This window comes from Rattus rattus, chromosome X (genome assembly GCF_011064425.1).
Source record: "Rattus rattus isolate New Zealand chromosome X, Rrattus_CSIRO_v1, whole genome shotgun sequence".
NCBI lineage: Eukaryota > Metazoa > Chordata > Mammalia > Rodentia > Muridae > Rattus > Rattus rattus.
Window position 1 is genome coordinate 1,586,947 of NC_046172.1, and position 10,127 is coordinate 1,597,073.

The 10,127-nt window shown below is 39.4% G+C and overlaps 1 pseudogene; it reads right to left on the reverse strand.

Moving 5' to 3' along the window:
- Positions 1-2,865: 2,865 nt before the first annotated feature.
- On the reverse strand, positions 2,866-9,092 carry LOC116888937 (annotated as a pseudogene).
- Positions 9,093-10,127: the final 1,035 nt, after the last annotated feature.

Consider the following 10,127-nt stretch of genomic DNA (forward strand, 5'->3'; position numbering starts at 1 on the left):
GCATCAATGGGAGGGGAAGCACTGGATCCTGTGAAGGCTTGATACCCTAGAGTAGGAGAATGATAGAGCGATGGGTTGAGATTGGGTGGGTGGATGAGAGAGCACACTCATAGAGGCAGGGGTTGTTGGGTGGAAGGGGAAACATGGAAGGGGCATAACATTTGAATTGTAAATAAGCAAAATAAGTGAAATAACTGAAAAATGGATTTAACAGTATATAGGAATGCTCTAGAACAAAAAGCAGTAAGAACAAGAAGAGTAGATGACAAGAAATAATCAATCCAAGGCTCATTTCCCCAGTGTAGGGAATGTCAGGGGTGGCAAGGTGAGAGTGGGGGGTGAAAAAGGGAGCATCATCATAGAAGCAGTGGGAGGGGGGATGTGAGAGTGGGGAACTGGGAAAGGGGATAACATTTGAATGTAAATACATAAACTATCCAATAAAATAAATCTTTATTTAATATTCTTTTATTAATGAGTAAAATTTTCTTGACTTTTCTTATTTCTTTTTTTTTCTTTTTTATTCATTGGTTATTTTATTTATTTACATTACAAATGTTACCCGTCTTCCCAGTCTCCTCTCCACAAACCCCCTATCCCATCCTCCCTGCCTCTATGAGGGTGCTCCCCCACCTGCCTACCCACTCCTGCCTCAGCACCCTATCATTCCTCTACCCTAAGTTTTAAATATATATATATATATATATATATATATGTATGTATGTATGTATCATGTAGATATATGGCTACACTAAATAATTGATCAAGTAAAATAATGGCCCAAGGATGCTAATTATTTGGCTTGTCTTTCTCAAATATTCTTATAATTTACTTCTGTTATTGAAACAGAAATTGTCACAAATACAATTCAAACAAATATTTCTAATTATGCAGTTCCCAATCAAAAGAACAATGCATTGTTAATTATGAGAGCATTTCTAATTATACTTACATTCTGATGTTCACTGATAGTTCTTTGCACTTAGTATTCTTAGACTCCTCTCAACTCAAACTACTTGCAGCTTCTAAAACAAACAAAATCATTTAAGTCCTGGGTACCTGCTGGCATTGTTCTTCTCTAGGAATCACATTCTACCTTCAGTAGAGTGAACAATGCTCCCTGCTCTAATAAAACAACTCTTCCCCAGAATCCTATTTATTTTACCACACAATAATTCTCTGCATTTCATAAAAGCTATGCTTGTATCTTATATGAGATTCATCATTTTGAGTAGGAAAAAATAAAAATAGAATATTCCAACTGAATAATTGTACAGTGCACAGTGACATTACATCATCTTTACTTTAAGAAATAGGCCAGGTGGTGGTGTGATACACCTTTAATTCCAACACTCAAGAGGCAGAGGCAGCCTGATCTCTGTCAGTTGAAGACCAGCCTGTTTTACAGAGTGAGATCCAGGAAAGCTAGGGATACCTTGCCCCAAAATTTTATGAAATAGTCATAATTTCAATAAAGAAGTTAAAGGGGAAGAGGCCAAATAGGCACCTAAAGATAAGAAGATCGACATCAATAAATTCAGAGTTCTTCTGTTTCCAAATAACTGATTTAGATATAATATCTGACTAAATCCTTAAAATAGGCAAATTATATAGGTGCAATTAATCTTTCACTTTGTGTGTTTATATAATCCAGGGCACAAGTACTCCTTGGCTAGTCATATCAAATTATAGTTTTGGATATCAAACAATTTTTCTCCATATCTAATTGCTTTTTTCTTTTTTCTTTTTAATAAGTGGTGTTACTCAAAAGGGACGCTTTGAAAATCTCTAGCTTGTTGTGAAACCAAAAGCCAGGGGTTTTTTACACATGTGTGAAGCCATAGCTACTGTGTTTGTGGCATTCCACTGCCATCACTAGAATCAGTGTACTTCTCTGAAACAAAGCCAACATTGAAAACTGAGGAGGATGTGAGTCCAATTTTGATTTAAGAAAAAGGACAGTTTCTTAATATAGCAAAACAAATCACAAAAAGTAAACAAATCCTTAGAAATCACTAGATGTCTGTGTTTATATTGGGATCATCATCCTGTCAGCAGGCACTTGTTGGCATCAGCAATAGTGTCTGAGTTTGGTATCTGCAAATGGATAGATCCCAGGGGGGCAATCTCTCAATGGCCTTTCCTTCAGTCTCTGCTTTACTCTTTGGCCCTGTATTTCCTTTAGACAGGAGCAATTCTGGGTTAATATTTTTGAGATGGGCAAATGGCCCCATCCCTCAACTGGGTGCTGTGCCTAACCTCTGGTTCTAGTTTCTACAGGTTCTCTCTCCCCTTTGTTCAGTATTTCAGTTAATGTCATCCCCTTAGGGTTCTGGGAGCCTCTTGCATTCCTGGTATCTGGGACATTCTGGTGACTACCCACAGTTCCCCATGCCCCACTGCTAAACATCGTTGTTCAATTTCCTGACTCTCTAGACAGACTCTATTTGTAAGTACTTGCCCAGCTCTCTTTTCACGGTGCCTCATCTCCACTGTCCACTCAACACTCAGAGTCCAACCTCAACTCCTCAGCGGGAAGCAGAGTCAGAATTCGTTCGGGAGTGAGGACAGCAGGCCTGTAGATTACAGCTAAGCATGGACCTCACTCTTCCCAGGAAAAGCAGTGAGTGCACACAGCTGATCTGCAGTCTTTGAAGTGCACCTTCCTCCGCTCTGCTGCTGTTCATTATTTTGTTATGCCCAGAAGCAAAATGGCAATCGAAATCAAAGATGGATGCTAGATCTTTAAAATAACTTTAAATTCACTTCATATAAAGTAGCAAAAACTTAATTTCTGCTCTGTGGAAAAAAAATGTTGACAAGGAACACAGAGATGCTCAACTGGATCCCGTGAGTATCTCAGAGTTACTCCTTCACCTCACTCACGCTGCTTGAAGTGTCTTCATTGTCTCCAGTTACATTTTCACTTTCTTCTGGGCTTAAGCTTTCATTTTCAAACCCGGGCTCATGAAGGATGGAGTTTTCCCCATTGATGAGCCTGTTTTTGGCAGCCTTGTTTTTTCTGACAGTCTCTGTGAGGCTCAGAGACTTCTGCATACCTGCTTCCTCCTCCAGCTGCCTCAGGACCATAGGGAGCCTACAGTCCCTCACACCACCATCCATTAGCCCGAGGTCACTCTTCACATCTGGGAAGTGCTGCCCTCTCCTCCATGTGTTTGCAGTAGTATACCCAGTTCATGGTTGCACTCTTCACTGCTTTTCCAAAATCTCCTGATCACCCAAGTACAATTTGATGGCCATTGTGGTACCAACAGAGAGGTCAGGGTTTTTCATCATGATATTATCTTCTTCAATTGTTGTTTTATATGTTTTTAAAAAAGTGAGGCTTCATCTTCCAGAAATATCCAAAGTTTGACTTCATTGTCCTAGCTGACAGGAATCTCAAGTTCCCCAGAGGGAACTACCCCCTAGCAAATGCTCTTACAGCTTCTCTACAGTCATGCAGAACACTAGAAGCTGGGCAGATATGGGCTGCTCAGTAAAATGCATGCAAACACACTGGATGGTGGAATGCCAGACCAAGCCAAGACCTCATCCTTCATGGTGTAGAGCTTGTCACTTTTACTCAGTATAAGCTTTATTTTCACCCTGTCATATGAATTATTGTCAAGGGAAAAAACCACTGTGGATCAAAAACTCAGTGTTTGACCAAATGCCATAAAAAATGTAAATCTGATCTGCAGCCTGAAAGTCCTGCAGAGCCATACACTCACAGATGTCATCTTGCAGGTTATAGCCAGTTTTGATCAGACCATTGGTATGATTGCACGTGTTCTATAAAGAAATCAGAGCCAAGATCAGTCACCCGGGAGCTATCCTCTGTAGAATTTTGGGTTTGCTGTATGATAACAGATGAGATGTCCTACCTGTAGTCCTCATAGGTGAAAGAATCCTTCAAAGGCAGTTTGCTGACATGAGGATGGGTCTAGTATGACTTTATAGAAATAGGCAAATTTGCATGCTGTGTATTTGTACTGACTGAAGACATCATGGAAGACTTGTGTCTGGAAGGCTTGTGTCAACTGAAGACATAACACTTCTTCTTCCAAGAGGGGTGTCATATTCACTGGTGAGGGTCTGCATATATGGTTGCCAGAAAGATTTGGCACTGGATCACTCACACAGCAGATAAAAGGCCAGTGCAGTGTTTCCCATAGCTTGGAGAATTCTGTCTTGGGAATACAAGGACCTCAATACTGAATTCTAAGCAGATTCAACAGTCATTAGTAGCTTGTAGAACCCATAAAAATAATTCTTCTGCCTTGATGCCTCTTGTTGCTCTCAAACCAAGGTCCTCTTCTTTGAGTTTAACTATTTCAAAACCCTGGCCAGAAGCCACATTTTCAGAGGCTCATTTCATTAGATCAGGGAAGTAATCTTCTATTTTCCCATCAAAAGTAACAGACAGATTTTTTGCTTCTTTGTATTTTCTCAACCAGAGCCCGAATCTTCTCGTATTATTCCCAATCCCTTTCTGGTCAGGGTGCAAGACTGCTACATTTCTGCAACAGCTCACTTGCTGGTTCAAGATTTACTTTGGTGACACAGTGGCTGTGGTCCCAGTACCTGATTTCTGGGTTTTAACTTCTTACACTTTTTCTGACTGCTCACTTAGCCTATACGCAGATGTGATGCCACACTCCTGCAAGGACCCCACAATCAACCTCAACCAACCCCTAGTTGGTGGCAGAGGTGCAGTACTGCGGCTGGATGCCTATTTTCATGTGGAAATATTTGAACATTTCTGGTAACATAATGTCTTCAATTGGGTAATTAAAATGTGTAGAAAATAACATCTCAAGAAATTTTATAAGTTTTATTTATGAATAGAAGTAACATTTTAGTGTGTAATTAAGTGTGTAATTAAAAATGGATTAACTTCTGGCCCATAGACTTCTCTCTCCCTGTTACCCAAGGTTTAAACCTCATTCTCTCTGTGTTGTAACAAAGAACTTACTGAGGTCATCCCTCACCTCTCCTCATATCTCCTGTGGATCTCCTAGACCATCCCCTCCTAACACCTCACCAAACTCATGGTTTTATCCCAGCCCCTCAACTCCAGCAGATACCCACCGATAAACTATATATCCCACCTGTCATAAAAGCAGGTATGCTGCCACAGACATTCTCTTGTCTCTCCACAGACCCCAGCCTTCAGTCTTGTTCCTAGCACTTTAACAGAATACAAGATGCACCTTCTTCACCCTTGTTGAAAAATCCTGTGGATCCTAGAAATCACTTCCCTTTAAACTTCCCATTTGATGCTTTGTCCCACATCCCAACTCCAGTAGCTACTTCTTGCTAACATAACAGCAGCTATTCCCAAAGGAATAAGTAGGCTATAAGCATACTTGCCCCTCTTCTATTGTCTCTGAGATATAGTCACCCCAATTTCATCCTAGCCCTGTAGCTATAAACCTGCTGAGGATCTCTGACACCAACCCCCAAAGGATCACAAAATCTTTCTCCTCCAACCTTCTTTCCTACAGCTCATCTCAGTTATTTAAGCTCAATATGAGCAGGCAATCCAGACAGGAAATGGAAAACAAAGAACAACACACACACACACACACACACACACACACACAGAGAGAGAGAGAGAGAGAGAGAGAGAGAGAGAGAGAGAGAGAGAGAGAGAGATCCAGAAATCAACACCTACACCTTTAATCATCCCCAAACCAGAAGGGTCTAAGAACATAAAAGACAAAAATGCCTGCACAGATTACTATACCCTGTTTCCATAATACTGCTTTTGAATTTTTTGCTAGGTATAGTAATCCAAACACAGCACTTGGAAAAAACCAAGATATTTAAACATAAGTTAAATTAAAGAGAAACTACCTACGAATTTAGCCATACAGAAGGGGCAGGAAGGGAAAGTCCAACTTAAGAATGTTAACTACACACATAAAATCACAGGGAATAAATAAATTTTTACTAAAAATAACAAAAGACGGGACGATAAATACATAAACCGTCACCACCACAATAACAGAAACAACAGCATCAGCAACAACAGCAACAAAAAATGGGAACTTGCTCATTGATATCTCCAAATGTCAATGGTCTCTAGTCTTCAACTAAAACACACACACACACACACACACACACACACACACACACACACACACAACTAACAGAAGGAATGCAAAAACAAGATTTATCCTTCTGCTACACACAAAAAACAAACCTTAGCATCAAGAATAGATATTATCTAGTGGTAAAAGATTGGAAAAGGAAATACCAAACAAATGGACCTAAAAAGCAAGCTGCTATATCACATTTTAAATTAAAAAAATAAAAAGACTTCAAACTAAAACTAATAAAAAAGATGAAGAATGATACTATATACTCATCAAACAAATCAATCAATGAAGACATTTCAATTTTTAACATTTATGCCCTAAAATCTAGGGCAACCAACTTTTTAAAAGAAACACTACAACAGTTATATCGCAAACTCACTCTCAAAGACTGAAAATTGGAGACTTCAATATCCTGCTCTTACCAGTGACCTGGTCATATACAAAATAACTAAACAGAGAAATACTAGAGCTAATATATGTCATAAAATAGATGGGCCCAAAAGATATTATAGCATACTTCACCCAACTCTCTCTCTCTCTCTCTCTCTCTATATATATATATATATATATATATATATATATATATATATATCACACACACACACACACACACACACACACACACACACAAACACCACTATGCTTTCTATTCTGTACCTCATGGACCATACTCCACAACTGTCAAGATACTTACACAGAAAATAAGTATGAACATATATAAGATAATTGCAATATCTCCCTATAAATTATGAAACTACAATGGGTTAAAGCAGGATATCAACAATAAACTAAACAACAGAAAGCTTATAAACTCATAGAAACTGAACAACACTATTGAATGAAAAATGAACAAAATATTCATGGGAGGAAACACAGGGAAAAAGAGTGAAGCAGAGACTGAAGGAAAGGCCACCCAGAGACTGCCCCACTTGGGGATATATCCCATATACAGGCACCAAACACAGTCACTATTGCTGATGCCAAGTTCATGCTGATAGGAGCCTCATATGGATGTCTCCTAAGAGGCTCTGGCAGAGCCTGACAAATACAGAGACAGATGCTCTCAACTAACCATTGGACTGAGTACAGAGTCCCCAATGGAGGATATATAGAAAGGACTGAAGGAGCTGAAGGTGTTTGCATCCCATTAAGAACAACAACAATATCGACCAAACAGACCTCCTCAGAGCTCCCAGGTACTAAACCACCAACCAAAGAGTACACATGGAGGGACCCAGGGCTCCAGCTGCATATGTGGCAGATGATGGCATTGTCTGCAATCAATAGGAAGAGATGTCCTTGGTCCTGTGAAAGCTCATTTCCTCAGTGTAGGGGAATGCAAGGGTGTTGAGGTGGGAGTGGGTGGGTGGGAGGTGAAGCATCCTCATAGAAGCTGGAAGATTGGGAATGAGAGAGGGGTGCCAAGAAAGAGGACAACATTGTATATCCAATAAAAATGCAAAAAAGAAATATCAGTCAAGACTGAAATAAAGAAATTAAAGACTTTCTAGCAATCAATGAAAAGGAATACACATATCATACCCAAATTATTGGGACATAAGGAAAATTGTAGTAAAAGGAAAGTTCATAGCACTATGTACCTATATAAAATGGGACTCAACATTCACACCAGTCTCCTGTCAGCAAGCACTTAACGACATTAGGAAGTGCGTGGTTTTGGTGGCTGATATAGTATCATCCCCAGGTATGGCAATCTCTGGATTGTCTTTTCTTCAATCTCTGTTCCACTCTTTGTCTCTGTATTTCCTCTAGACAGGAGCAATTCTGGGTCAATATTTTTGAGATGATGGGTAGCCCCATCCCTCAACCAGGGCCATACCTACTCAATGGATATGGCCTCTATAGGTTCTCTCTCCCCTTTTTTGAGTATTTTAGTTAATACTCACCTTTGGGTCCTGGGAACCTCTTGCTTATGTGGCTTATGTGACTTTCTGGTGGCTATCCTTACTTCCCCATCCCTAATGGCTACACCCCCCTGTTCAGTTTACTGACCTTCTATATATTTTGCCTGTCTCCTCCTATTTCTTTCATAACTCCCCCCTTTGCCTTTCCCCTTCCTCTCTTCCTCTGGCCTTGTCTGACATCAATAGTAGGGAAAGCCCTGGTTCCCATGAAGACTTGATGCCCCAGCATAGAGGAATGATAGAGTGGTAAGGAAAGAGTAGGTGGGTGGATGGGTAAGCACCTTCATTGAGGCAGGGGCAGACAGGTGGAATTGGAGGGAGTTGGAGGGGAAATTGGGAAGGGGGATAGCATATGAAATGTAAATTAGCAAAATAACTGAGAAAATTGAATTACCAGAATATGGGAAAGCTCTAGAACTAAAAGCAGTAAGCACAAAAAGAGATGACAAGAAATAATTGATCCAAGGGATGAAACTGTTAAAGCAAAAACAACATAGGTCAATGAAACAAAGAGTGAGAACTTGGATAAAATCAACTGGCTAGACCAATCCTTATTCAGCCTTACTAAAAGGCAAAGAAAAAACATAAAAATTAACAAAACTAAAAATGAAGGAACAGACATAACAGCAAGCAGAGATGAAGCCAATAGAATTATAGGTATATACATTAAAAATCTCTATTTCAATTCCCTACCCTTACCCATCTTCCCTGCCTACTGAGCCATCTGTGGTATGCGCAGGTGCTCGGAAGTGCCTGCTTGTCCCAGCAGACCTCCATTATCCAGCCACATTTCTGTGTAAGTTCAACATATCTACTTATTCAGAGGAATACAAATTAGATTTTCTTCCCACATACATCTTCCAAACATGTTGTGACCTCTGGGTCTCCCTCAGCTGCCCTGATCTGACTACTGTCCTCTTTGGAATGCTAGTCTCCTGCCACCTTCATCAGACCTGCTGATCCAGAACCATAAAGCCAAAGGATACCCATCAAAGGCTGCAACATCAACACCACTGAGATAAGGCCCCCTTCCTGTGTTTACTGCAACAGGAACATCCATGGACTAAAGGCATCCAGATGCCTAAAAACTCTCAAATGAACAGAATCAACAAAAATCGGAAAAGTATGACACCTGGAAAAAAGAACAGCTACAATAAAGCATCCAAACCTAACACAACTGAAGCACAACCAAAAACCACAGATGCCAACCTAGACTACTATCTATACCCAACAAAACTCTCAATCACCACAGATGGAGAAAATAAGATATTTCAAGACAGGTTCAAGTTTAAGCAATATAGATCCACAAATCCAGCCCTATAGAAAATAGTAGAAAGAAAACTCCACCCAAGGAGGATATGTAAATCCAAAAAGTACAGGAAATAAGTAATTAAATTCAATACCATGAAAAACAAGGTAATCTCACACACACACACACACACACACACACACACACAAACACACACACATATACATACACATACTGTAGCACAAAATAATAACACAAAATAATCATTGGTCATTAATAGCTCTAAATATCTCTGGACACAATTCTTCAGTAAAAAGATAGAGGCTAACTGAATGGATGCAAAAACAGGGTCCATTATTCTGCTGCAAACAAGAAACATAATTCAGTAGCAAAAATATATATTACCTCAGAATAAAGAGCTGGAAAAAATTTTCCAAGCAAACATATCATAAAATAAAGCCAGAGTAAACATTATAATATCTATTAAATATATGTTTAACCAAAATTAATAAAATGAGATAGGGAAGAACTCTTCATACTCGTCAAAGCAAAAAAAAAATCTATCTCTACTCTGAGCACCCAAATACAAGTGTGCCCACATTTTTAGAAAACATTGCTAAAACTTAAATATCACATTGATCCAAACACATTAATAATGGGAAACTCCAACAAGCTACTTTTACCAGTTGACAGGTCACTCAAACAAAAACTAAACAGAAATAATGAAACAAATCAACTTTATCAAACAAATGGTTTTAGCATATTTATAGAGCATTTCACTCTCACACACAAATCTATACCTTCTTCAGAGGACATCAGGGATCCTTATGCAAAATTAATCCTATA